A 27,666-nucleotide genomic window follows, 5' to 3' on the forward strand; every position below is an offset into this window, starting at 1 on the left:
AAAATTTGCTGAATCTAAATGATCCAAACATTTGCTTTGAACTAATGCCTGCAGCATAAACACAGCAGGCCTTTCAAGAGGTTGTAATAACCGCTGGCTACACCAGCCCATAGCCACACTCTTCTGCTGGGTGAGTGAGTAAGGGAGTGAGTGAATGAGAGAGTGTGTGTTTGATAGAGAGATAGAGAGTGTGTATGTGTATCTGCCTATATGTGTGTGTGTGTGTGTGTGTGTGTGTATGCGTGTGTTTGTATGTGTGTGTGTGTGTGTATGCGTGTGTGTGTGTGGGTGTGTGTGTGTGTGGGATCGAGAGGTAGAGTGTGTGGGTGTGTCTGCTTATGTGTGTGTGTGTGTGTGTGTGTGTGTGTGTGTGTGTGATCGAGAGATAGAGTGTGTGTATGTCTGCTTATGCGTGCGTGTGTGTGTTTGTATGTGTCTGATAGAGAGTGTGTGTGTGAGGGCATCAGGTCCAGTTGTACATTGCTTCAACCAGTCTGCATGTGTGTGTGTGTCGTCACTGTACCTCACTGCAAACCAGCGCAGGAGGAGCCACAACAACAGTGAATTGGAAAGTAGGGAGCTGCTCTGCCATTGGAAGAGAGTACAGCCCCTCCCCAGTCACACCGGGTTGGGGCTTCTGTTATCAACTATACATTCAGACAGTAGCAACTCAACTCATAGTTACACATACAGGATACCTCACGCACAAACCATCTACCATCAGGAATACTCTCTCTGTCCCTCTCTATCTCTCTCTCTCTCTCTCTCTCTCTCTCTCCCCTCTCTCTCTCTCTCTCCCCCTATCTCTCTCTCTCTCTCTCTCTCCCCCTATCTCTCTCTCTCTCTCTCTCTCTCCCCCCCTCTCTCTCTCTCTCTCTCTCTCTCCCCCCTCTCTCTCTCTCTCTCTCTCTCCCCCCTCTCTCTTTCTCTCTCCCGCTCTCCATCCTCAAGTCACGCACGCAGCCACACACACAGGCACGCAGATGGACGCCCTAAACAGTGTCAAAGCAGTGCTCCCGGCAACACTGCAATGCAGTCCTCCCTGACCTCCAAGCTTCCCCCAGCATGCTGCTACCACATCTTTATGTGCCTAACATAGTTTACGGTCCCTCTCTCTCTCTCTCTCTCTCTCTCTCTCTCTCTCTCTCTCTCTCTCTCTCTCTCTCTCTCTCTCTCTCCTCCACCTACCTCACCCTTCTGTCCACGCGGAACTTCAGCATCTTCCACCGGGCTGGTCATACGCTCCGGGCAGACAGAGCAGCAGCAGAGAGTATGGCCACTATTCAGAGGTTTCTTTAAGGAGAAAGAGAGAGCGGTAGCTGCAGCTGAGGTCTAGAAGAGATCTGCTTTTAATGCTGATGTAGCTGTCTGAAATAGGAAATGCTGTCCTCTTCTCTCTCCTTGAGAATGCCATGCTGTGGCCCGTCTCTCTCTCTCTCTCTCTCTCTCGCCCTTCTACTCCACCACCTCACCTCTCATTCTCACCCCTTTTACACTTCTCGTGAACCATAAAACATGAGCACTCCCTCTTCCCTCCTCTTCGCCTTCTCCACTGTATTCACACTCGGCCTGGGCTTTCTGTCACTCTCTCTCTCTTTCTCCCCCCCTCTCTTTCTCTCTCTCGCTCTGAGATACCCTTACAGGCTCCCTTGTCGCAGAGAAATGCCATGTTCAGCTTGTTTATTTGACTTCCTTCTCCCCTCTCTCGCCCTTCCTCCCTCCTCTCTCTCGCTCTTCCTCCCTCCTCTCTCGCTCTTCCTCCCTCCTCTCTCTCGCCCTTCCTCCCTCCTCGCTCTCGCCCTCCCTCTCTCTCTATGACCACTCTCTGGGGAAGGACGCTGCTGTCACACCAGTTGTCTCTTGCTACAAACACAAACACACACACACACACCCCCCTATTCAGAACGGATTCAGGGTGACCCTAGGACATGGGTGCGGTCCCCTCAGGGTCCCGCCACGGGGCCCACCATGCGGTCTCTGTAGACCCCACTGAAGGTAGGTATCAGATGTATCAGGGTCATCAGAGGGGCCTCATGGAGTCGAGAGGACGGTGACAGGCTAATAGCTCAGGGACGGTTTAGTGCGTGTGGACGTCCATGAGCATGATGTCACGTCAGCAGAGATCCTCTCTGCTTTCACTGTAGCATCTTAACATGAATGCCGTTTTGTATGCATACTCTTCTTCCAAGTTGTGCAAAGGTCTTACTAAACGCAACATAGACGACTGCAATGATCTGATTTTAAAACGAGTATTTTATAAATAATAGTATTTTCATTTCAGTAGTTTGACATAATCTCGTAATGTATGAAAGAAATATAACGTTCAACATAGAGATGGTTCCATGTTGAATGAGCATTAAAGACCACTCGACTGAGAGTGAACCGTGGGGATGTTCCTCATAACCATCCTCTGAAGAACAGGCTGCTAATGAGTATCGTATCGATGGATGTCATTAGGCCGTGCAGTCAGCTTCCTTTTCCAAATTTATAATCTCAGTCCTGTGGCCCTAGGGAGTCTCCTACATTATTATCAGAAACATATTAGTGGAAATCCTTCAACATTAAGGCTTGCTGATGATGATCTCGCCTGATGCTCCTCTCTGAGCCCTTCCTAGCCTTCTTCAACACAAACACCTGATTTTCAATATTAATCCTCTCCCATCACGTCCCTCGCCCCACCCTGCAGCTGGGTAGCCATCATAGAGAGCTAGGAACAAACGGTTTACTGCGTGTGTCCGGAACTGTCCTTCCATGAAAAACCTTCAGATCATATCTTCCATCACTCTCATGTCATTTGATATATATTCCCAGTCAAGAAGTTAGAATGGGACATAATACAGCTTTTGTTTTGCAGGATATGACTAATGCGTGCGTGTATTTGTGTGTGTGTATGTGTATGTGTATGTAGATCTGTCTGTGTGTGTGTGTGTGGGTGTGTGTGTGTGTGTGTGTGTGTGTGTGTGTGTGTGTGTGTGTGTCACTGCAGCGTGTGTGTAGGTGATATGACACCACCTCACAACTGCTCTAGCTGTGCTGTAGTATCTTACAAACTCAACTTAGAAGTCCTATTGGCATGAACTTATCGAACTAGACAGTTACTTATCTGATGTTTATTTATCTTATAATGATGTGCCCCCCACCTCTCCCTGCCTCCTTCTCTAAACCAGTGGGGTGTGGGGGGGGGGGATAGTGCAGCAGGCTGCTGCCTGATTTACACCACCCTCCACACCTCCTTCTTATTGATTCCTCCGCCCTGCAGAGGCCTCCCCCCCCCCCCAAGGGGAGGGGCTAACCCAAAGCGGTCGATGGCTCTTCATCAGACGCACTGCTGACAGGGCTGGGCAGGAGGCCGCTCTGATGGACGGCTGCAGGCCTACGGGGGCGGGGCCAGAACAACACACCCCTCTGATGGACGGCTGCAGGCCCAGGGGGGCGGGGCCAGAACAACACACCCCTCTGATGGACGGCTGCAGGCCTACGGGGGCGGGGCCAGAACAACACACCCCTCTGATGGACGGCTGCAGGCCTACGGGGGCGGGGCCAGAACAACACACCCCTCTGATGGACGGCTGCAGGCCTACGGGGGCGGGGCCAGAACAACACACCCCTCTGATGGACGGCTGCAGGCCTACGGGGGCGGGGCCAGAACGACACACCCCTCTGATGGACGGCTGCAGGCCTACGGGGGCGGGGCCAGAACAACACACCCCTCTGATGGACGGCTGCAGGCCTACGGGGGCGGGGCCAGAACAACACACCCCTCTGATGGACGGCTGCAGGCCTACGGGGGCGGGGCCAGAACAACACACCCCTCTGATGGACGGCTGCAGGCCCAGGGGGGCGGGGCCAGAACAACACACCCCTCTGATGGACGGCTGCAGGCCTACGGGGGCGGGGTCACAACAACACACCCCTCTGATGGACGGCTGCAGGCCTACGGGGGCGGGGCCAGAACAACACACCCCTCGCTCCCTGCATTGGCATGGGTTTGTGGATCTACCCAATGCCCTTACATGTGTCCATTTGTTCAATGAAGCATGCAGGCCATGAGAAGAGGCCTACAAGGGTTATGATCTGTGCGGTGTAAGAACAGCATTAGGATGCTAAGGAATGATCTGTTCCTGTTTCCATGCCTGATAACTTCCCTGTGCTTCCAGTGTGTGCTTCATTAGTCCCTCCAGGACAGCGTCAACAGCCTCTTGAGCCTCGAGTTTGAGACAGGGAGAGACTCTGCAGACTTGACCTCTAGCCGTTTGTTATCGGGGGGGGGGGGGGGGCGTTTTCTGTATCCAGCCAACTTTCTAGACGAGAACGACCACAGGATTCACTAAGGAACAGCGTCTCATGGGTCAATGTCCTCATTATGGTTACAAATAGAAGACATGTGCAAGCATGAAGTCAAATCCCTCAAAGGCAGGCTAAGACCGAGGCAGAAGTTTGCTTCCTAAAACATCTTCTCCTTGAGGAAACAAACTCCAAACAAGCAAGGATGAGCTAACTCAGGAACCAAGGAGCATCACTCCCTCTCTGCGCCCTCCTCACGCTCTCTACCATTGACAACTGCAAGTTCACACACCTGTGATTGACAGGGAAGATGGATTCCCCGAACCAATCAGGGAAGAGATGCCCTGATTGGTCATTGGTGAGCCGTGAGTGGTCTAAATCCTAAAGTTTCCCATAGAGGCGGGCCAAGTCAACTTATTTCACACACTAATAGCTGACAGATGCCTGTTTCTAACAGGTTAGATAGGTACTCAAACAGTACTTCTTGAATCTTACCCACAGCACCTAAAACGTATTGACAGAAATGTAATCAGGGTTATCAAGGCAACAATTAGCCTGAGTAGTCAAATGTATTAGTGGTGCTCTGAATGATGGTACCAAGGGGGTTCAGACCGCAGGCAGGATGTGGACTGAGAGGACTCATGGTCGGAGGAAACTGGCTTGTTTACTAATTGGCATGATATTCATGTCAACCACAGCTGGGGTTTGTCACTCTTGTAGTTAAACAAGCCGACTGTGATAAGATAACAGCAGAAATTGTGAACTGCTCTTTAAATTGACTCTTGAAAGATTCCCTGGCGAGCTATATCGTGGCTCTTCCAACAATATGTTGTGTGTTGTTTTTCTGCTTACTATTATTATGACTTGCCTGCCATAATATATTTACGTTGTAGAAATGTTTTTCCTGTTTTGCAATTATATTTAATCACCATTTCTGAGACTATTACTGGATTATTAAAAAAGATTATATGGTTCATTCACCCAGGCTCATGACCTCAGGCTGGCTGAAGAAAAGAGTAATGGAGCAGTTCTCCATGTCGCCTCTTGGCTATCATCGTGATGACAGGATTCATCACTTCTGATTGGCCGGAAGGCCAGGCCATGCATATCATAGGATGTGATCGAAGAAGTTCCAAATTATGGTAAGCAAGTTCATGAGCCCTTTCCAAGTCACCGGGTGCTGGTAAGTAATCCCAAGGCCGCGAATCTGACAGGTTTGAAGCTAATCCTGAAACAAGGCACTGAGATACTCAGCCTGGGGATGGATGAGAAGCTAACTGGCAGACGTGGATTATAGAAAGGGATTATATAGGAATAAGGATTAACGTGCATAATGCCTACCACACTTTACGATTAGAATCTGGTCCTAGTCGATTTGATCTTCATTTTTTGATTCACAATTGATTGAGAAAAACCTCTCTCTTCTATTTGACTAACTAGGAAAACCAATGCTTGGGCTGCATTCCTTTTAACATGGATAAAACAAGAGCCAAAAAATTGAAATAACTAAAAATTCCATATTTATTTATTTTATAATAGTTTTTTTCAATTGCTTGAACACTATAGCCACATGCTTAGACCAAAGTAACACAACTTTGTTACTATACCTTAAACACATGTAACCATTACTTAAACAAAAGCGCTGCTTTGCACTTTAGTTGCAATTGTGCAACACACTTGCTCCTTTCTGCAACACATTTGCTCCTGCACACTACGTACTATTTCATACATAAGACACTTAGTTCAAAAACAACATCTCAGCGTACCATTGGGAAAACACATCTATTCAAAATACAAAACACATTGGGAAATTGAAAATACTTACATACACACCTGAAAACACTTCCTTACAAAACTGAACACCTATCAGTCAGCTAAAAAAAGGCCAAAGCGTAATTGTGCACGTCATTGTGTGCCTCCATAAGCCTTCGAGGGTAACTGCACCATCATGCAAAAATAGGTCACCACAATATCCAACATATCCTCACATTTCTAGATGCACTTCATGATGCAGCTGAATAGGACAGATCAGAGCAGCCCAGGTTTGTTGTTGTCTGGGATAATGTTTGTTTCCTTTGGGCTGTTTTGGTCCGGAACGGGTACACCAACCATAAACAATTTGAAGTCGTATACTTGCCCCTTTACTCGCCATTTCTAAACCCTATAGAAGGTTTTCGGCTTGAAGATGGCGGGTATATGACCGCCAACCACATGCCCGCATGCCTCTTCTGCAGGCAATGGAACAGGCCTGCAGAGACATCCAATCCGACAGCCAATCCGTGGATGGATTCGGCACACAAGGCGAGGATCCATAAGCTCACCCACGCACAATTGCTGTATTTTTCTGTGTTTACATACAGAAAAGTTGTATTTTTTTTAATGTATTTTTAGTTTTTTTTTTTTTTTTTTTTTAGCTTAAACTGAATTTTCTGCACTGTAAAGTATCGTACTGCAATGTACAGTATTGAGTACTTGATTTTTTGGTTGTTGTGAAAACAAGCCTTCTGTGGAACTGTATATATGGCGTATATATATAAACAGTAAATATGGAAGACTGCAGTGATTTATATAAAGTAGACTAGTGTGTTGCTGCTGATCTGAAAGTGTATTCATGTGTGTATACCTTTGTCATCAGAGTGACATTTTGACAAAGTAAACACATTTTGGAATTCGCGGTTCCAAAAAAATTAAATATATATGTTCTATAGTCCAATCTCAGAAGAAATTACAGAATTTCCTCGGCCCTGATAGCATTTTGGAATTTCTTATGTGGCCACCAATGACAAATTATTGCCCACCCCTGATGTACAGTCCTTTTCTAACCTGAGGCCTCTCAGAGCGCTTTCCAATTAGTGCCTCACGTTCACCATTACATACACACATTCTTACAACCATTCATCCAAACAAACTTTAATACACACATTCATCCACAAATCCACACACACCATCATACATACATTCACACACACATTTAAATAACCATTCATGCACACATCCACACATACCTACACACATCCATACACATATCACAGAAACATTTATAGAACCATTTATCCACACATCCACACACACCTACACACATCCATACCCACATTCATAGACAAATTCATACATACATTCATACTCATACACACCACGGCAGGGTCAGGGTCAGACACCTTGCTCAGGGAAAACTCCACACTCACAGTAAGGTGAGCTGGGAATCAAATCGACTTGCCTAAACCCCTGGGCTACTGTTGCCAAAAGAAAGCGGGGCATACTCATTCGGTTGAAAGCCAGAGTCAGGTATGAGGAAGAGAAGTTAGACTGAGGTACACTATTTGTACCTCAGTCATTTGCAATATTACGTACACATTTCAAATGTCTCCCTGCAATAGAACACATTACAATTCATACTGTTGAGTAGATCACACGATAAAGGTCTTCTAAACACTGTGATGACCCCAACAGTAACAGCATCCCATTGTCACATGTTCTGTGTGTGTCCATGTTCTCTCTGAGTGTGTCCATGTTCTGTGTGTGTTTGTCCATGTTCTATGTGTGTCCATGTTGTCTGTGTGTGTGTCCATGTTCTCTTTGTGTGTGTCCAAGTTCTCTCTGTGTGTGTCCATGTTCTCTCTGTGTGTGTCAATGTTCTCTGTGTGTGCATCCATGTTGCTTGTGTGTGTGCCCATGTTCTCTGTCTGTCTGTGTCCATGTTCTGTGTGCGTCCATATTCTCTCTGTGTGTCCATGTTGTCTGTGTGTGTCAATATTGTGTGTGTGTGTCCATGTTGTGTGTGTGTGTGTGTGTGTGTGTGTTTCCATGTTCTCTCTCTGTGTGTCCATGTTCTCTCTGTGTGTGTCCATGTTCTCCGTGTGTGTGTCCATGTTGTGTTTGTGTGTCTATGCTTTAAATACTCAGGTTGAGATGAGTTGTTACTACTGCTGCTGTTACCTTGCCAAACCTCCTTGGGTGTTGACAAATCTATTTCTAATACCACTCCTTAATACAAGCTGCAATCCGTTCTGTTTCTGCGAGGAATGCCTTTGGCCTCCGCTGTGCTCTGCGGTGTCCTAGCTTCCCTGGCAGTAGACCTCTGTTGACTAGTGGGCCGCTGAGAGTAAACATCGTGGACAGATCGCTGGGAGCTGATGTAATGTTACAGAAGACACTCTGCGCAGGGCAGAGGATGCATGGAGTATGCTTGCACACAACCCCACAGATCCTCTTTCAAACTAAGGAGTTCATAATAGCTCTCAACTCTCCTTCGGATGGGAAAACAGTTATATTTTGCGTCTGTCACAACATGGCCTTGTGCTTTGGGCTTCGGACTAATAATGTATAAAAATCAATATAGTAGACTGCACTGCACTTTATAGCAATGCATAGAAAATCAATAGACACAAACAGATGTTGACAGACATCTGAGGCACTGATTTATCGATGTAATGCCATGCTTATGAGAAAAGGGTTATGTTCCATCAGTGAGGAACCTGATAGGATCATGCTTACATGATGCAGGTCACATGATGAAATAGCTGATCAGCCAATCAGCCAACCGATTGGCAACTTGGCATGACTTAGTTGTTCTGCTTGAACAAACACAACAATTGTACAATGTATAGTGATGTACAATTCAAACATTGGCTACACTACAGCAACGATGGCGCTAGCAGAATGAAAAGCAGGGGTAGTGGATGCGGCAGAAGAGAAACTCCTAGCAGAGTTCAACAGTAGCACTGCAGGACGTCATGGAGGCAGAGAGCTCTCCGGGCCAAGAGGAGGCTAGGGGCTGGCTGGGTTTCACCAATCGACAACTCAAACAGTTCTTTGAAAATGAATGTTTCCTATTCTTTGTGAGAGCCGTTCCCCCCTCAGTGTCTAATTGTAGACCGCCCCCCCTGGCCTTATCTGGGACCAGGGGCTGGGGCCAGGAGAAACTCTAACATGGAGGCATAGGCTCCAACCATCAGTCCTTTTCAGGAGTTATTTTCTTTCCCCTTTTTGCCTTTTTCACCAGAAGAGAGAGAGGATTGTGGGGGTGGGGCTGGTGGAGGGTAGAATGGGGGGCAGTCGCACACATGTGGAATGCATTGGAAATGGCACAGCTGGTTGGATTTAAACCCTGGATTGAGAGAGACCTCTCTTTCTGTCCCTCTGGATGCCAGCCTCCGCACCACGCTTCCACAGCTCCCTCCTTCAGTTTGCCCTCAGTCATTCATTTGTTATCTTTCTTCCCTTCACCGGAAACACACACACATACACACACAAAAACACACCCACTACCACACACACACACACACACATAGATACAGATACAGACACTATGTCACAGGGTACGTGTGGTCCAGCGTTGATTGGCTACTGGATATTATGTAACACTGTGGACCATTTGTCCATTCTTGTCATACAAACACCCTCATTATGTGTGTGTGTGTGTGTGTGTGTGTGTGTGTGTGTGTGTGTTACTTGGTGTGTTTGCGTGTGTTGTTCATGCCAAACCTGTTACTATTACTACTGCTACTACTGCTACTGCTACTACTGCTACTACTGCTACTACTACTACTGTTACTACTACTACTGTTACTACTACTGTTACTATTACTACTGCTACTACTGCTACTGCTACTACTGTTACTACTACTACTGCTACTACTGCTACTGCTACTACTGTTACTACTGCTACTGCTACTACTGCTACTGCTACTACTACTACTACTGTTACTACTACTACTGCTACTACTACTACTGTTACTACTACTGTTACTATTACTACTGCTACTACTGCTACTGCTACTACTGTTACTACTGCTACTGCTACTACTACTACTGCTACTGCTACTACTGCTACTACTGCTACTACTGCTACTACTTCTACTGTTACTACTACTACTGTTACTACTACTGTTACTATTACTACTGCTACTACTGCTACTGCTACTACTGTTACTACTACTACTGCTACTACTGCTACTACTGCTACTACTACTACTGTTACTACTACTACTGTTACTACTACTGTTACTACTACTACTGCTACTACTGCTACTGCTACTACTGTTACTACTACTACTGCTACTACTGCTACTACTGCTACTACTACTACTGTTACTACTACTACTGTTACTACTACTGTTACTATTACTACTGCTACTACTGTTACTACTACTACTGCTACTACTGCTACTGCTACTACTGCTACTGCTACTACTGCTACTTCCACTTTCACTTCTTCTACTACTACTGCTACTACTTCTACCACTACTACTACTAGTGCTACTACTACTACTACTACTACTATATGTTTTCCTGCCCTGTTTCTGCACACAGATTCTGTCCAAGACCAACACTTAGCCTTCAAACCTTCTAATTCAGTCAGTAAGGACTAATGTATTTCTTTGGTCAGGGTTCTGTTGTGTGAGAATAACATAAGATAAGGTAAAACCTTTTTATTCATATTTATTAATTAATACATTGAATAATGCATGTGAATGCATGCACATGTGTGTGCGTCTGTGTGAGAGAGTTAGCCATTATTTGGTCGTGAACATACATTGTTTGCTCACAGCCATGATAGCTTACTGCTTTCTGGGGAGTGAATCAGGGGGTCCGATGGCTCATCTACACTGTAAGACATGTATACCTGTATGACTATATGACATGTATGACATGTATGCCATGTATTACTGTATGACATGTGTAACTGTATGACATGTATTACTGTATGACATGTTTTACTGTATGATTGTCTGATCGGGAAAAATGATGGCAAATGGATAACAATGGCAATGGCCACAAACATAACATATATAGCATTAACATAGAACAGAAAGGAACATTATAGGGGAGATATCGATGTGATCCCCCATTACCGTTACTTTTGGACATTGAGAATCTAGTAGGCAGGGAAATAAGGTTCACATTAGGATTGCATTCCTATTCTGAGAAAGTCCCCACCCCATTGTTGGCAAAAGGACTATGTTGACACTTTGTCCTTTTATGAACGAAAGCAAACATTGATGCCAGTGTGCGTACGCAGGAGTCTGCTGACCCAAATGCTCTCTCCCTGTAAGCGAGTTTATGTTGGTTGGCTAGTTGATTTTGTAGAGAGAGACATCATCCCCACAGGACACGCGTTACCATGGGATATTGTAGCAGTGGAGGCTTCTCCATTGAGAAGAGGGGGCAAGATCAACCTTAACATTGTTGAGATTAAAAAATGTAGATAGCCCAGACTACTGTAATGAATGAATGTCCTTAAATATGACCACTTTAATGCCTTTGTATATGTAAAGTTTGTTTCACTGGGTAAAGGGACATTAGCACCCCCTATCGCCTATTGACAATTATTTCAGGGAGGACGTTCCTCCCTCAGCCTCCGTTGACTCCTATTAATTTCCCCGTAAGTGTTGGTGGTTGGTGAATAACATGGGGTTCAATGGGAGAGAGGAGGAAAGTCCTCCTCTGAGTTGGTGTAACTAGCTAAGGAATCTGGATCGCGCCAACGTCTATTCACGAATAGGCTGGAATCCTGGCTGCGCTACGAACCAATAAGAAGGAGCCCTGGCTGTGCTATGAACCAATAATCAGGAGACCTGGCTGTGGACAAGCCGGAAGGGAGGGGTTATCCCCTCAAGTCTATGCTACGAGAACCAACAAACCCGCTCAGTCGTATGCCTCGTTTCCACCAGGCAGTGCGCTATTGTTCGTTGCGGTAAAGTGCGGCTCGGTTCGCTTATATTGGCATTTCCACCGCCAAAAGTTGGGCAAGGTCTCAAAATAAACGCGCTGAGCCTGCATATTTTTAGACACTCCTCCGTTGGGTTACCAAGCCGTCTGAAATGGTGGCGAAAACGTGGAGCTACACACGACGTTATTCTGAAATCACTTTAAAAATATCCCATTTGGGATATGGCGGACAGCAAAAGTCATTGCTATACCAAAACAAAGCAAAGACAAAAAACTACCAGCAAGCTACCGCCAAATCTCTCTACTCTGCGTTCCACAAGAACGCCTTATACTACGTAACGTATATCTCCAGGAGTAGAAGAGATTCTCTGTGTGGATCAGGCAGGCTTCCACAAGGACTGCAGCACAGGAGAACAAGTACTGGCCTTAACAACCCACATTGAAAACGGCTTCGAGAAAAAACTGAAGACCGGGGCAGACTTCCTTGTCCTCACCGCAGCATATGACACTGCGTGGCACAAAGGCCTCCTCCTAAAACTCACCAAAGCACTCCCTGCCTGGGCATCAGAAATTATCCAATCTCTGCTCTCCAACCGCAGGTTCAGAGTTCACCTTGGACAGAACAAGAGTGCATGGAGAAGGCAGAAGAATGGGCTCCCGCAAGGGTCAGTCCCAGCCCCAATCCTGTTCAACCTCTACACAAATGACCTACCCACCACCAAATCCCGCAAATACATCTATGCAGATGACATCTGTTTGACCTTCCTTGCACCAGATGTTGGTACATCTGAAGCAGTGCTCAATGAAGACCTCGCTAAACTGCACGAGTACTGCAAAACCTGGCGCCTAAAACCAAGCCCAGAGGAAACGGTCTCCAGTGTGTTCCACCTCCATAACGCAGAAGCCACAAGAGAACCCAACATCTATCTGAGCAGGACCAAACTGAAGTATGCCCCCACTCCAACCTACCTCGGAGTGACCCTTGACAGGACCCTATCCTTCAAAGAACACCTCGAAAGAACAGCAGCTAAGGTGAAGTCCAGAAACAACCTCCTCAGTAAGCTTGCTGGCTCAAGGTTTCTGCAGCTGGATATTGTGCCCCTGTTTGGTCCAGGTCATCCCATACACACCATGTGGACACCCAATTGAACTCAGCAATGAGGACCATTACAGGAACAATCCGCTCAACACCACTCCCCTGCCTCCCTGTCCTAGCCAAGTAGTCCTCACTCAAAGGATGCTCCAAAAGACTCCCCTCACCTACCAATTCACATGGACATTTTCTACCCACCCACTGCTCGACTTGGCAGAACCCACCACCAGCTGATCTCACCATCCAATCAGTTTGGAAAAAGGAATGGGAGTCCAAGGACGTCCCAAATAAACATCTGGTGTCAGACCCCACCCTACCGATCCCTGGCATCAATCTACCAAGGAAGCAGTGGACGACACTAAATAGACTCAGGACCGGACATGGCCCCTGCTTGGCCAGCCTTCACAAATGGGGCAGCAGCCCAAGCAAACAATGCATGACATCATTGAAGCATGCCCTCTACAAAGACTTAAAGGAGGACTTGTCACCCTTCATACAGCAGATCAAGAGGCAACTGCTTGGCTAAAGGACTTTGCATTCGCTAAATAAAATACTGAGGTAACATTCTGAAACATTCATTAACATCCACATTTGCCTCAAACAATGTTTCTAAATGTTTCTAATGTCATCTAAATAGTTGTGAAATAATGTTCTTGTTGTTCTTTCAATTGTTTGTTACTCTGACCGTTCTGTTTGATATTGTGGAAAGGATGTTAGTGAATGATTCAGAGCATGATGCATTTTAAATGGCATCACTTTTGGTCTTGTGTCTTCATTTTTCTTAAAACAATTGTAGCTGTAAAAAAAATAATAAACAGCCAAATTACAACCAATAGCTTCAGCCATTGAAGGCAAAAATAGGCCAAGATTTTTTTATTTTGTTTTAGAAATCATGAGTAGGCCTGATTTGACTAATTGGCTTTGCATCCTTTCCTTCTGCCCTTGTAGTCCAAGACATGCTGCCCACCAGCTTTCAAAGTACAATGCTGCCACTGGTGGATTTGTATCAATTTTATTCACAAAGTTATCCCTCCCTGCTATTTTTTAGTTCACCAAAACACCCTGAAACAACTTGGGTCTCACATACTCATGCCACCATACGCCACTAAGAGTGCAGGCACGCCAATGGCAACCAAGGGCGCAGTCCTTCCTTCTTCACTTTAAAAACCACCAGCCGCCACTGAATTGTAGTGAAATAGTGGTGTATAGTGATGTATAGTGGTGTCTAGTGATACATGTAAATGTGTAGTGATGTATAGTGGTGTTTATTTATGTATATTGGTATATAGTGATGTACAGTGATGTATAGTGATGTTTAGTGATGTATTGTGATGCATAGTGGTGTACAGTGGTGTATAGCGATGTATAGTGATGTATAGTGATGAATAGTGATGTAAATGTATAGTGATGTATAGTGGTGTAGGGATGCATAGTGATGTAAATGTATAGTGATGTATATTGGTGTATAAGTTCAAAGTTCAAAGTTTTATTGGTCACATGTTTGCAAAAATAACGTTTTACATACAGTGAAATTAAAAAGGGAGTCACCACTCTGTCATTCATTGTGCAAACTACAAGAACCTTTATAGTATAGTATAGTGATGTGTAGTGGTGTATAGTGATGTAGAGTGGTATATAGTGATGTATATTTGTATATAGTGGTGTACAGTGATGCATAGTTATGTATAGTGGTGAAGGCTGATGTATAGTGATGTGTGATGTACAGTGCTCTGTAGAGACGTACAGTGATGTATAGTGACCACTGTTTTAAGTGATTTCTTGATTTGAACACAGAGCTAAACCCTTCCCTTAACTTTAAGACAAAGAGTGACCACGATGCAAGGATGGGCTAACTGTTGGGGAGTAAATGAACCATAATCTTAGCGCTGGGTACTCCTTCATCTTCCTGCGTATTGCACTTGGCTGCTTGCGCTACCTTCTGCATGAACTCGCTCTAGCATTCCTCTTTGATTCATTTTGGAAAGCCTCCATTCCCTCGCCCTTCCTCTCTCGCCCTCTTGTCCTCACCTCACTGCAACTAGCGTTCCTCCGCTCTCTTTTCAGGGTTTTGTCCTTTAACATGTTCAGCCAAGACATAACTTGGTGCCAATGCCTTTGTTGCTGTACCTCTGACTCATGTGTTTCCACATATCAGGAAGCACAGATGCCTAAAGCTAAGTCGTCTGTAAAATAAACGATGGATGAGCGGGCATCTACTTGATCTGATTGCAAAAGAGCAGAGTCTCACGCCATCACCTTGGTCGAGACGTCAGGAATGAGGCTTGCTTCAGGAAAACACCATCGTCCCATCTGTCAGAGGGTCCTCACCTTCTTTCTGTTCCTCAACAGGAACCCCCTCCCACCCCCTTTCCCGGCCCCTTTCCCGGAACCACCTCCGCCCTGCAAGTCCCGACTGGCCCGCTCTCAATCTCCGCCGTCTGGGATTGCCCCGGTCTGCCTGGCCGACCGTGCTCTGACGCTATCGTGCCATCAGGCCACGGAGACCTGGTGGAGTTAAAGGCACCGGGGTTCTGCCGGGCACCCTGTCCTCACAGCACCCCTCGTCTTAGGTGGCCCCCAGGCAAGGTTACCATGGTTACGGCGGTCATCCTGGACCACGAGGAGGAAGTCAACGTTGTTTCTCTACCCCGCGATAAATAAAACAATTCTATTGAACTTTGGACGGGTGACTTTTAAGAACGAAAGATAAATGAATAAAAACAATGCTGTAAATTGTGTTTCAATGAATGGGACTTTGGAGGTGTTTTGCCTGCCAAGGAGGGACCTGCACACAAAGAAACACACACTCTGAATCAAACACACACTCTCTGAATCACACACACTCTGAATCACACACATACACTCTGAATCACACAAACACTCTGAATCACAAACACACACTCAGGATTTACTGTAGTGAAGAGGACAAGAGTGGTCAGTAATGGGATTCTCTCCCCAGCTCAACCTGACCATTCCTGCCAAGGCCTGCAGACAGCTCGGTACTGGGGCAGCGGCCCGCTTCTCGCCAGCTTCACATAAACGCCAATAATGCATCACGGTTCTGCAGCGATGTCACCCGGACTGGACGGATCTAATCTGGTGTCTCCTGGAACACCAACAGCAACATCAAGTCAAGGGGGTTGAGGCAGAAACACCTTATCCCTGGTACTGTACAACCAATAGAAACACATCTGTACGTCTGCACTACACCGTTTAACGTGTTGGTTGTTTAATGAGCCACGTCTAAAAGTCACAATAAAGAGATCTAAATCTGATGAAGTACATAGAGCGGCATCACGTCAACCATTGTATAGGCAGCTGAGTTTCCTCCAAGCTGATCAAATCTAATTTGCTGGAGTCTTTAGCTTGCTAATGAAGCCACTATGATGCAAATAATGCCAGTTCATTCCCAAGTGACAACAGTAATTAGTTGCACCTCAGTTGTTTCATTCAATCCAACAAGTGTGATTAGAAGCAGATTCACCAATCCACATCAGGTAGCGAAGGAGATCATCTGAGCAGAATCACATTTTACTGACCGTGGTCGAAGTGGTCGCTGGGTTTAGCCACCAAGTTAATCGCTTCAATTATCCTGCAATCACGGACACACACGTCTGCTACCAATCAATTGCTGCCAAAGCAAAAGCATGCAAACACGCACACAAACACACACCTCTTTTGCGAACACTGTGGTTTAAAGCAAAGATGAGTTGTGATGCTATTTGAGACTCAACCAATTCCTTTTTCCTTTTTCCTTTTTCTTTTTCAATTTCAAAACATTCCTGCTTCCACATTTCCAAAAATCATAGCCACATTTTAAAAGAATGATTTCAGACATTTTTCATAATCGTAGCTGTTGAAGTATTTTAAACAGTATCAAATTCTGCAGGAATCACGTGATGATAATTCCTACCAAAGCGTACCTCAGGTGTCACATGGCCAGATCACACACGTACGTTCCTCTAACCACCGTCCACGGGCTGTATTCAACAGAGAGCGGCAGCAACAACAAGACATCCCACTAACATGATCAACACGCGACAGAGCAGCCGACAGAACAGAACCCTTTGTTCTCTGCCTGCTCCTAGGCAGGTGTTAGCTCACCTTCTCTCACTCCTTTGTATCCTCTCCTCCTCTCCTCTTCTCTCTTCCCTCCTTCACTGAAGCTCTTTCCAGTGGCTTCTAGCTCCTCTCCCAGCGTGCCGGGGCTTGGCTGGAAGGCAGGGGGCAGACTGGAGGAGAGAGAGAGACACAGAGGGAGAGGGAGAGAGGGAGAGGGAGGGAGAGTCAGTCAGTCTGCAAGAGGAGCGGGAAAGTGGAAAGGAGGGGGAAATTTGAAACCAGCCCGAGCTCTTTTAAACAATCGCCCTCACTCTTCCACACCCTCCGCTCTCATACCGCCATCCCTACCTTTGTCCCTCTGCTGCTCCACTCCACAAACACACACGCGCGGATGCATGCACACAAACACACACCACATACAAACACGCATGCATGCACTCACACACACACACACACACTCGCACTCACACTCACACACAAAAGCAGGCACGCAAACATGCACACACACACACACACGCACAGACATACACGCACACATGCACAGACACATACATGTACACACACAGTCACAAACATGCATGAACAGACACACGCCTGAAAATACATTCCTCCCACTTTGGAGTTGACTTTATTTTGCTGGTTTCTTCTGTTTCATTTCAGTGTAGGGCTCCTCCCTCTTTGGAACACACATGCTCAAAAACACAACCAGGGCTTGAACACACACACAGACCAACACATCCACACACAGAGCAACACACACACACACACACACACACACACACACACACAAAGTTCAACAAACACACAACACATAAACTGACCCACACACAGATTCCCCCCCCCCCCCCCCCCCCCCCCCCCCACACACACACACACACACACACAACCACACACACACAGACCAACACACACACACTCCATGCTGCTCCTATCTCCATCTGGCCCTGTCTCCCTCTGCTCTGGCGTTCCCCGAAACCATGTCTGCTTCTGGCTGCGCGAGAGAGGGAGAGAGAGAGAGAGAGAGAGAGAGAGAGAGAGAGGGACAGAGAGAGAGGGACAGAGAGAGAGAGAGAGAGAGAGAGAGAGAGAGAGAGAGAGCGAGGGGGACAGAGAGAGAGGGACAGAGAGAGAGAGAGAGAGAGAGAGAGAGAGAGAGAGAGAGAGAGAGAGAGAGAGAGAGAGAGGGACAGAGAGAGAGGGGGACAGAGAGAGAGGGACAGAGAGAGAGAGAGAGAGAGAGAGAGAGAGAGAGAGAGAGAGAGAGAGGGACAGAGAGAGAGGGGGACAGAGAGAGAGGGACAGAGAGAGAGAGAGAGAGAGAGAGAGAGAGAGAGAGAGAGAGGGGGACAGAGAGAGAGGGACAGAGAGAGAGGGACAGAGAGAGAGAGAGAGAGAAAGAGAGAGGGAAAGAGAGAGAGAGAGAGGGGGACAGAGAGAGAGAGAGAGAGGGGGACAGAGAGAGAGAGAGAGCGAGAGAGAGAGAGAGAGAGAGAGGGGGACAGAGAGAGAGAGAGAGAGAGGGGGACAGAGAGAGAGAGAGAGGGGGACAGAGAGAGCGAGAGAGAGAGAGAGAGAGAGTGAGCAGCAAACGGGAGGAGTCAAGGAGCAGAAAGGAGAAGCTAAGCTGCCTTTCCCATATTTTACCACAATCAATTTATAGAACTTTATAGAGAGTTGCATGTCATGTGCCAAACACCAAAACACCAGTCCCCAGGCCAGAGCTCCAGGCCGCGGTGCTTTTCAGTGTGTGTGTGTGTGTGTCTGTGTGTGTGTGTTTTTGACATCTGATGATAGGTGTGATCCCTGATTAGTCAGAATACAGGTGTTCAATATGTCCTGCAGCAACAATATGCGACTGTGTGTGCGTGCGTTTGTGTATGCGTGTCAGTGTGTGTATGCGTGTCAGTGTGTATGTGTGAGTGCGTGTTTGTGTTTGTGTGAGTGCGTGTGTGTGTGTGTGTGTGTGTGTCTGTGTGAGGTGAGTTTATGTCTGGGGGGTGATGATTCATGCCACGTGCCACACCTCCGTTGCTCATCCTCCCCCTAGCCTCTTACCCTAACATCACCTATTATCAGCGTATAGTGGTGCAGATTCAGGCCCCGTCCAAACAGGCGAAAATAATCTTTTCCCCTCCATTTTCCTTGGCAGAGTTTCAGGAATATCTCCGTAAAGACGGACTCATTGCATTCTGATTCTGACCACGAGCCTCCAGCTCCCTCAGGAGCACAGTGTGTAGCCCGATGTCTCTCAGACCTCCGGGTCTGGACCAAGGCCCCACCTGCAGCTGAATCATCGCAGCAAGACCCCCCAGCCCAGTAGGACCATTCAGCCTCCCCCTCACTCCTCATTGTTCCTCTGTAGTTGTTGTTGTTTTGTTGTTTTTGTTGTTTTTGGGTTGACTTGTAACCAGAGGGCTCTTCCTGTCCTAGAGAGTCCAGGTGGCCCTGAGCAAGAAACCTCACTCTCACTGGTCCTTACCAGCTGGCCGTCGCCTTGCCTGGTGGACCCCGCCGTCGGAGTGGGAATGTGTGTGTGAACCTTGTGAAATCGCTTTGGATAAAAAATTATCCACTGCTTCTTCCTGGTGGAGCACGTTGGACCCCAGCCTGGCTCTCTGAACCTCTCTAAAGGCCAGCGGAACCGACCCCCCTGGGCTCTCCTGGGCGGACTGCAGAGCCCTCCTGGTGGGCTCCCAGCATGCACTGCTCAGTCTCTGCTCCGGTCACTTGTGAAAACCAGAAGTAATGGTGGATGCTACATTATGAATCGTAACAACTGCGTCCGACGTCTCTGGTTCTTCCACTTCCTCATCAATCTGAAGCACAGAATTGAATCGCGACATGGAGCGACACATATTCTTGGGACAATTGCTGTACTGCCTTTATCGGAACAAAAAAAATAATAATGTCGAGACAGTTTAAGAATTTGCGTTGCTGCACGCATTTTGAGCACTCTTCATATTGCATCTTGTGGTGCTGCTGCAGGTGATGGAAGAGGTTGGTCGTACTCGACCCATTAGTTTTGGAGCAATAACTACAAAATACCTGATTCTGTAATTCGTCAGACACCTTGTACCTAAACCATTTCCAAACTATGGAGCCAATTGTCTTCCGCTTACATACAAGCTCCTCGGTGCCGCGTTTGCCGGTGTGGGTACCGGATTGACTCGGCTGCCAGATCGACTCGGGGTCCTAGATGTGCAATAATGACGCACTTCCTGTAAACGCTGTTTTTTAAATGCGCATGCGCGTTTCATTCATTCCCATGTTATTCCCAAGTATTAACGATCTCCTTTTGTTTTCTAATCTATGAACAATAATCTAATGTACAAAGATTGATCAGATAATATTTATGGCTTTAGATTGATGGCTAACGTGAGCTAATAAACGTTAGGGGGGGGGGGCTTTCATCAATATAGGATTAGTTTTTTAGACGTGTTTCCAATGGCTTTGTTTGTGCGAAAGAACGGGCTGCGTTCAATGAAACCAAAACCAAAACGGATTGAGACTTCTTTTTATGTCCATGATTGAGCCCCGTTTATAAACAACCCTTCCGGGTTTTGTCCGTTGGCTTGTGTCGACACGTCAAGTGTCGATACGACATCTGTAAGCGCAGGACCCCGAGTCGATCTGGCAGCCGAGTCAATCTGGTACCCACACCGGCAGACTCAACGTTTCGCACCGTAGGGGATTTAAAAAACTGACGTGAGTGGAAGGGGGGCCAGGCCGGGGCAGAATGTGTGTGTGAGCCAGAGGCAGAGCAGAAGAGAGATAGGCAGAGTTACAGTATAGCAGGCGGCAGGCGCAGTTCGAAACTGCTGTTAAATGTGCTTTCAACGCAAATTAAACATATCTTGGTTGAAAAATATCGAAACATTTCAAATATTGATATATCGCCCAGCCCTAGTCCATACATAACACAAACCACTACCTACAGTTCATACACAACACAAACCAGTTCATGTCAACAACTTTAAACACATCGCTACAGGATGTGTTTCTACGTGTTTAAGTGAAGAGTTGTGTTTAGAGCCGTGTGAGCGGTACAGACGAGAGGCACCAGGACACGGAAGGGTGTGTTGCTGGGAGAGCGATGGGTAAACCTTACAGGATGAGCACTGCCTAGTGGAGAGACACACACACACACACAGACACACAGACACACACACACACACCAACAAACATATATACACACCCACACACAAACACACAGACAGACAGAGACACACACACACACACACACATACACACACAGAAATGCACACTCACACACACACACACACACACCCACACACACACACACACACACACAGACTCTCAAAAGGGTATTTGGGAGAGTGGTTGGACAAAGGGCGAGTGAGGTCTCCCAAGCGACTGCACCGAGACACAGAGGCGTGTGTACAGCCTGATGGGCTTCAGCGTTAGATCTCACATGATAACAAATAATGCAATCCTACCCTTCATATGTAAGTAGGCTGTCCCTCTCCTGAGAACTGAACCTTAACTGTTGACCTCCTGACCTTAGCACTAGGCGTTTTGTAGTCCAGTATCATTCCTTCATCAGGAGGTCGGGTTGGAAAAAAAACATAGTGTGTGTTGTTATTAACATCAAAATAACTGAACTCTTAGTCCAAAGCCATTGGAATACAGCTCAGCTGTGGTTGTTCCCCACAGGGTCCATCCTATGTAGGCTATACTGTTTCTGTCGTCTCTCTGAGGACTCATCAGCAACAGCTACTAAAAAAATAACCTCTACCAAATGTTACTAAATATACCTCACATTGTTTCACAGATACCCTATGAAACTCATAAACATGCAAACACACTCACAGACACACAGATACACACACACACACACACACACACACACACACACACACACAATCACACAAACACCTAAACATAACAGCTTTGGTAGGTTCTATCAGAGTAATACAGGAATGTGATTTCCCAATGCATGTAATATGAGAGCAACAGCAATGAGAGAAAAGTGAATGGGTAGTTTTGGTGCTTCCTTATTCTCTTAACCTTGCAGCTGCTGCCTGACAATCGCAGAGCAAAACTTACCTTTGAGGTCTTCATGTGTCTGGTTTTAAAAGTGCATCCAAGTGAGTCTACTGCTGGCTGCCGCCATTGTGCGTGGGAGTGTGTGACTATGTGTATGTGTACATGTACGTGTATATGTATGTGTGCCTCTATGTATGTGGGTGTGGAGGTGTAGTTCTCTAACCAAACTGGTTTTCCATGTCTTGACTCGAGACAAGACACCATATGCACACACACACACACACACACACACACACACACACACACACACACACACACACACACGCACACACAGTATTTTTCAGCCAGTGGAGTCACTTGTGCCACTTGCCATTACCCTTTAGAACAGTGAGTTTAAGTGGTATGTGTAACGCAGACCATTGCATAATTTAGTTAAAAAGACAGGAAGGGACAACAACCAAATCTTGTGCAACTATTGTTGTAGCTAATGCCAACAGTTGAATGGACTCAGGTCCCTGATAGCGTACGAACGACCACTCCTCTTCGGTACCATGGATACTACATTTTGCCATTGAATACAACATGTGTCATGCTTGCCTGTCCTCCACTGGAATGTTTCCTTCTTTGTTCTCTCATTGTTTTAGTGATTAGTTGAGTTGTGTCCGTGCACCACTAACTTCAACCATAACTACCCTCTCCGTATTGTGGTTCATCTCCACGCATCCTGCCTCCAGGGAGGGAAGGGTGACAGGGTGACATGGCTTCTGCGAGAATGAGGGAGGCTGTGGTGTCATCATGGGTTAATCACAGCAGATGAATGGGTGAGAGGAAGGCCGACCCGAGGGGGTTTTGAAACATATCAGGCAGGCATGTAGAAGGTGATGCAAATACATCTGCATTTCTTATATTCTGATGTACTTCATCGTTTCAATGGAGCAGCCTCCGTAAATTGCTTCCTTAAAACATGAGGATAACATCCCAGTGATTTCCTCAATGATTTCCCCAGGGGTACCTTTATTATTGACTTATCTGCAAACTATTTTTAAACAGTTTAAATCTAAATGGACCACGGCAATTTAGTCTGTGAATCGTAAAGGTTTATATTGTATCTAGTGTGGTTTACAAGTGGTCTGTAGTTAAGTATACCTGAAACCTACATGGCCCTTTGTCTCGTGTTGCACTTTCAGAAGTCCTGCTTGGTCAATAGTCCTGCTTTGTCAATAGTCCTGGAAGGTCAATCGCCCTCTTTGGCCAATAGTCCTGGGTGGTCAACAGTCCCTATTGTTCAATATTCCTTATAGGTCATTTGTCATTTTTGGTTAATAGTCCTGCTTGGTCAATAGTCCTGCGTGGTCAATAGTCCTGCATGGTCAATAGTCCTGGGTGGTCAATAGTCCTGGGTGGTCAATAGTCCTGCTTGGTCAATAGTCCTGCTTGGTCAATAGTCCTGGGTGTTCAATAGTCCTGGGTGGTCAATAGTCCTGGGTGGTCAATAGTCCTTCTTGGTCAATAGTCCTGGGTGGTCAATAGTCCTGGGTGGTCAATAGTCCTGTTGGTCAATAGTCCTGTTGGTCAATAGTCCTGCATGGCCAATAGTCCTGCTTGGTCAATAGTCCTGCTTGGTCAATAGTCCTGCGTGGTCAATAGTCCTGCGTGGTCAATAGTCCTGGGTGGTCAATAGTCCTGGGTGGTCAATAGTCCTGCTTGGTCAATAGTCCTGGGTGGTCAATAGTCCTAGGTGGTCAATAGTCCTGGCTGGTCAATAGTCCTGTTGGTCAATAGTTCTGCATGGTCAATAGTCCTGCTTGGTCAATAGTCCAGCTTGGTCAATAGTCCTGCGTGGTTAATAGTCCTGCATGGTCAATAGTCCTGGGTGGTCAATAGTCCTGGGTGGTCAATAGTCCTGGGTGGTCAATAGTCTTGGGTGGTCAATAGTCCTGGGTGGTCAATAATCCTGGGTGGTCAATAGTCCTGCTTGGTCAATAGTCCTGGGTGGTCAATAGTCCTGGATGGTCAATAGTCCTGGGTGGTCAATATTCCTGGGTGGTCAATAGTCCTGCTTGATGCAGGGATGTCATTTTCAATGACCTTAAACTATGAGTGAACATGTGTTTATGTTCATGTTTGTTTATGGGCCTTGAGAACTCGCCCAGTATCTAGTTAGGCTTCATTAGCTTGTTTTCCTTCCTAATGAGCCACCATCAGTCCTCCTAATGGCTGCCCGAAATCACCCCCCAGGCCAGGTCCCTAGTGGTCCTGCTGGTTAGATAGGATGTACTCTTAATGAACCTCATGGCTCATCACAAAAATCACAAAGTCACTGTCATGTTCCACAGCCGAAACGACCCAGCTTGTGTATGAAGTAGCAGCCACATGTGAGCAGGAGAAGGATTGTAGCCTTTTGAGGGAAGTCATGGGACTCTGGACTTCCCCAGTCCTCCCCAATGACCAGTAAACACGTGGTGGGACTCTACCAGGGACTCCCATGGGCTGTTGCATCACACAGAATGAATGTGATGGAAGGCAACTAGAATTACTGAGATATTGTGTGTCTGTGTGTGTGTGTGTCTTTATGTGTGAATGTTTGTGTGTGTTTATTTGTGTTTATATGTGTGTCTGTGTGTGTATATGTGTGTGTCTGTCTGTGTCATATCCCTCCTCTGTTACATAATGTCACCCCATCAGCCAGCGTGCTCCGTGAAGCGGATCAAGGCCTTAGACACTGCGCTCACAGTGGTGACCAATAATCTGGTACTTCAGCAACAACAGCAGAGTGCTGAGCTCCCGGCCTGTAGTGTGGCCCTCTGCCAGGATGGGCTTTGATGGATGGCTACGATGCTTCTCACACCCTGGAGCCCAGCCGCGTGGCGTCACGCAGCTTTCTAACGTCACGCAGCTTCCTAGCGTAGCTTCCTAGCGTCACGCAGCTTTCTAGCGTAGCTTCCTAGCGTCTCACAGCCTCCTAGCGTCACGCAGCCACACAGCGTCACATAGTGTCCTAGCATCATGCAGCTTCCTAGCATCACGCAGCTTCCTAGCGTAGCCTCCTAGCGTCACGCAGCTTCCTAGCGTGATGCATCTTCCTAGCGTCACGCAGATCCCTAGTGTAACTTCATAGCGCCATGCAGCTACCTAGCGTCATGTAGCTTCCAAGCGTCATGCAGCTTCCTAGTGTAGCTTCCTGGCGTCATGCAGCTCCCTAGCGTCACGCAGCCTCCTAGTGTAGCTTCCTAGCGCCATGCAGCATCCCAGCATCATGCAGCTTCCTATCGTCCCGCGTTGAGCAGATTGCTCATGCACCCTACATATCCAGCGATGGCTAGTCATATCTTAAACCTGCTCAGGGCTTTCAAAAATGGATGTGTATTTGTACCTGGATGTTGTTTCCTCCATCTTTGGATTTGGAGTGCCAGACATTCTCATATTCTAAAGATTTGACTTGCCAGTCCATCTTCATTCTTTTTTAAAGAGTATCTACATGTAGGTCTTGAAATCGAGTTGCTTGTATTTTTAACTTACTCTCTCGCGTTGCAGGCGTGTTCCCAAACTGGGGCCGTTCATTCAGTAGCTCCTGTAGCTGTATCCCAGTTTGTCCAACACAAGTTATTCCCTACAAACTGCCCTGGCTCTATCTTTACCTCCAATAGTGCCCCCAAATGAAAGGATCCACCCGTTGCAATTCTGTGTGTCCACTGTGCTGGTTTACAGCTGGACCTAGACACTGTGCTCAGCTGCCCCTGGGTCTTAGCAAACCAGCCAGAGGCTTCAGCGTTTGAGCGCCACACCTGGGCTCTGCAAGTTGTCCCTGGACTGAAGGGCCGTCACAGGGGACCCAGAATGAACCTTGAGCTGTTTTAAAAGCGGGGCCAGGGACTTCTCTCCAACAGGGCACAAGCTGGACCCACACAGAGGATTTTTGAGTTTGATATTCAGATTATTCATTTCTGTTGCTGCCTGCTATCTGCTTTCTAGAAGGCTGGGCTTTTGTTTTAATGCTGTATACCATTCAGGATAACATGCTGTTACCATTCAGGATAACATGCTGGTTACCATTCAGGATAACATGCTGTTACCATTCAGGATAACATGCTGGTTACCAGCCAGGATAACATGCTGTTACCATTCAGGATAACATGCTGGCTACCATTCAGGATAACATGCTGTTACCATTCAGGATAACATGCTAGTTACCAGCCAGGATAACATGCTGGCTACCATTCAGGATAACATGCTGTTACCATTCAGGATAACATGCTGGCTACCATTCAGGATAACATATTGGCTACCATTCAGGATAACATGCTGTTACCATTCAGGATAACATGCTAGTTACCAGCCAGGATAACATGCTGGCTACCATTCAGGATAACATGCTGGTTACCAGCCAGGATAACATGCTGGCTACCATTCAGGATAACATGCTGGCTACCACTCAGAATAACATGCTGGTTACCACGATAACATGATGGTTACTAATCAGAATAACATGCTGGTTACCATTCAGGATAAAATGTTGGCAATGTCCATTGCTAAGAACTAATGTCCACTGTTCCAACTATGACTGAAACTCGATTTCTAGTGTTTGCATATTGAAACGTTGTCAGCCGTTAAACATTAATAGAAAACCAGGACCAAAATGGCTCCCATGGCCCTAGTATTGGACAGCTGTTGATGGCTGGTGTACAGAGAGGGTGTCCCTGTAACAGAAGGCATTGACAAAGCCTTCACACTGCTACTTGACTATTTACTAGCATTGAGTTATTGTCAGTCATTTGATCTAAATTCGGTTAATTGTGGGTCGGATACATCTGGTCCATGATGTCAGGGTCTCACTGCTCCTATAAATAGACACGATGTTCTCAGGTCATTAGAAATGGCCTCCTACTCAAAGCACACAAACACACATACACACACACACACGTGTACACACACACACACACACACACACACACAGAGTGGCTTCTCTGCTAGCCTCCTGCCTCATGTGTGAGCCCCTGCTGTATCACAACAGATTGGCTTCCATATTAATGAGGCTACTGTCAAAAGGCATAGCTCATCATAATGAGCTATGCAAGCGCACACATACATACCACACAAAGGCTTAAATCCCCCCACAGAAACACACACACACACACGGACAGACAGACAGACACACACACAGACATACACTGTCCGGCTCAACCTTGTATTGATATATTCCGATCCTGCAATATTGTAAAGCTTGTATCGGTTTAACCTTGCATAACCAACGGTAAACACACTTTATAGTTTATATGTTTGAGTTTATAGATTAGAATTTATACATTAGAGTTTTTATATTTGAGTTTACATGTTTGAATATATGCATTGGAGTATATTTATATTTGAGTTACATGTTTAAACTTATATATTTGAGTATATACATTTGAGTTTATACATTTGAGTTTACGTGTTTGAGTTTATATATTTGAGATTATATATTTGAAGTGTTATGCACATGTTCAAATGTTGCTTCAAACTTTTCAAAGCCAATTAAACAATAAACCAATAAAAGCCAGAAGGGGGCTAAA

At 46.4% G+C, this 27,666-nt stretch overlaps 1 protein-coding gene across 9 annotated transcripts in view; it reads right to left on the reverse strand.

Annotated features, from left to right (window-relative positions):
- The window catches only part of plekha6 (pleckstrin homology domain containing, family A member 6), an 82,695-nt gene that overhangs the window by 51,139 nt on the left and 3,890 nt on the right, over positions 1–27,666 (reverse strand). For 8 of the 9 annotated variants that reach the window (XM_079747784.1, XM_079747782.1, XM_079747778.1 and 5 more), the window contains exon 2: positions 17,153–17,280. The gene's annotated coding sequence lies outside the window, so the exon portion shown is untranslated. Of the gene's footprint in view, positions 1–17,152; positions 17,281–22,177; positions 22,317–27,666 lie in introns of those variants that run through there. The other variant, XM_079747777.1, reaches the window with a different exon arrangement.

This window comes from Pollachius pollachius, assembly GCF_949987615.1.
Source record: "Pollachius pollachius genome assembly, chromosome: 12".
Lineage (NCBI taxonomy): Eukaryota > Metazoa > Chordata > Actinopteri > Gadiformes > Gadidae > Pollachius > Pollachius pollachius.